This window comes from Bombus affinis, unplaced genomic scaffold (genome assembly GCF_024516045.1).
Source record: "Bombus affinis isolate iyBomAffi1 unplaced genomic scaffold, iyBomAffi1.2 ctg00000877.1, whole genome shotgun sequence".
Taxonomy (NCBI): Eukaryota; Metazoa; Arthropoda; class Insecta; order Hymenoptera; family Apidae; genus Bombus; species Bombus affinis.
This window is the reverse complement of record NW_026109415.1, coordinates 22,501-25,000: the sequence shown is the minus strand read 5'-3', so window position 1 is coordinate 25,000 and position 2,500 is coordinate 22,501. Positions and strand designations below refer to the sequence as shown.

Genomic DNA, 2,500 nt, shown 5'->3' with positions numbered 1-2,500 from the left:
AGACCGCTCGAGGCCGAGGGTCGCGCGAGTCCCATCGAATCTTTACATCACCCGAACGATGGAGGCGCACGCTCTTTTTCTTGAATAATTGGACGAGAGGAATGCATATCGTATTATATATACACACACACACATATATATATATATGGGCTAGCCACCGTGCGTATTTCTTCGCGAGATCGTGTGCTGCACAGAGGATTCAGAATCGGGTGTTATATCCCCGTCGTTTCCTGACGAACGGAGCTTCGATCTCGATGGTTGTTATATATCATAATGTACTTTTCGCCCGGCCGGCGGACGCGCGTATCTTCGCGCGTTCGTCGGATTTCATTTTCGAACGTTTTCGTGTCGTCGATCTTCCGGCGACTTCTGCGCGTCCGATTCCCGTTGGTCGGTCGTGTCGGATCTCGGCTTCGCTCGAACCGAGTATTAAGAGTACATGGAGTACAAGAGTTTTAAAAAATATATGAAAAGATTACCCTGAACGGTGGATCACTTGGCTCGTGGGTCGATGAAGAACGCAGCTAATTGCGCGTCAACGTGTGAACTGCAGGACACATGAACATCGACATTTCGAACGCACATTGCGGTCCACGGATACAATTCCTGGACCACGCCTGGCTGAGGGTTGCTCACGTAAACCTAAGACTGCTTGCGTTGCGTGTCGTTCCTCTCTATCTGTCTCTCTCTGTCCCTTGGTGCCTTCGACAACCCGCCGTCGTTCTTACGATACGTAGAACGTTTCAGAGTCGGAGGAAGCGCACGAAGAAGGATACGAACAAGAGCGGACGCGAGAGAACGTACGCGACGTACGAGCGATTGTTGGACGCTCGTCGGCGTTCGTCGCGGTCGTGTCGAGACCGTGCAATTCGTACGCATGCTCGATATATAAACTATCGTGTTCACGGGAGACACTACGAAACTCTACCTCTGTCTCTCTCTGTCCCTTGGTGCCTTCGACAACCCGCCGTCGTTCTTACGATACGTAGAACGTTTCAGAGTCGGAGGAAGCGCACGAAGAAGGATACGAATAAGAGCGGAGAGAACCGTCACGGACCTGCGTGAGTGCTAGCGGCGTCGTGAGTCGTCCTTTCGTACGACCGCCCGCTTATGCACCGCTTCGTGTCGGTTATCGAATATATTATATATATATATATATATATATATATATACGTAGTGTTGTCCTCGTGACCGATTTTTTTTTCATATCAGCAGATTTGCATACGTTTGCAGGTTTTCGATGAGCACGATGTCCGCGCCCCCGACGTCGTCTTAAATGAATATTATTTTGGCGAGACTGAGAGAAAGCAAATATGGGAACTCGGTCGAGAGAGGAGAGAAGGAGAACAGCCTCAGATAAAAGTAAACTTGGTAACGGTGCGGAATTTTGCCGTACAACCGTCTTTTCTTAAGACGTTTTACTCGAATAGCCCCAGGGATCTAATGCCCACTCCGTCTCTTCGTGCGTAGAGATATACTCTGCGCGAGCGACTGACAACGACGAGGACCGTCGCATCGATGGGTCGTCGTTGCGTTTAACATACTCTGTGCTTGTAATTTATCCCCGAAAGAGAGCCGTAGATCCGGGAACGCACACGTGATTTCTTCGAGCGCTGATGACTTAGGGAGATGATCCCCAGGCGTTGCGCGGAGATCGGAGAGTACGCGTTACTTGTATCGGGACGAATTTTCCCCGTCGTTCGCGTATCTCTCTGCCCGCCGGCCCTGGCCCAAAGCCACGTTCGTCGGAAATCGTAGAAATCGTGTGCGAACTAGCGCGTGTCTATGATCGGCTACGGGTGTTTTACCAAGCTCGAGGTGTTGCGCAACGTTTCCGTACCTGACGAAGATGCGCACGAGAGTCCGTTACAAAGTCGTTGGATGGTCGTCGTCGTCATGCCAGAGAGAATCTCTGGACACGTACAGGAGAAGAGATCGTAGACGAGGAAGAAGACGATCCCCTTTGGCGAGGCTGGAGTGAAACTTTGATTTAATTAAAGACGAGGTATACACGCGCGTACGACGTGATAGTCGTGCGCGCGTGTGATTTTTTTTTAAGGCAATTCGGCGCTACAAGTACTCGAAAAACAGAGAGTGTTGGTCATCCCATGCCTTTTCGGCGTCTATCGCTGGACCGCGCATCCTAACGTCGACGGTCGTCCAGTCCCCGAACACACCACAGTGTACGTCTCGCTCGCTTTTCCACTTGCGTGCGTTCCCGTGCGTTTTCGTCGTCGTCGGTACAGAGCAAAGAAACTTTGCCGTTTCGATCTCTGTGCCGGCAGAAAACAAGGAACCGCTGGAATTTGTCGAGAGTAGAGAAACGGCTGTAAGAGACTGAGGACGGGCGTTAAAAATCACCGACGATCGTTTTAGGATGTCTGGCGTGAGTCTTAGCTCGAACATGATACGACGTACGAAGAAAAGGGCACTTTGGCGCGATGCTTAAAACGCTTCTCTGGAAGGAAAGAGTGTTCTCGTTCTATTCGAATTTTTATTT

At 50.6% G+C, this 2,500-nt stretch overlaps 1 non-coding gene across 1 annotated transcript; it reads left to right on the top strand.

Annotated features, from left to right (window-relative positions):
• The first annotated feature begins 476 nt into the window (after positions 1-476).
• Positions 477-631, top strand: LOC126928363 (5.8S ribosomal RNA). The gene has a single exon (XR_007716580.1). It is a non-coding gene; the product is annotated as a 5.8S ribosomal RNA (ribosomal RNA).
• The last annotated feature ends 1,869 nt before the right edge of the window (positions 632-2,500 follow it).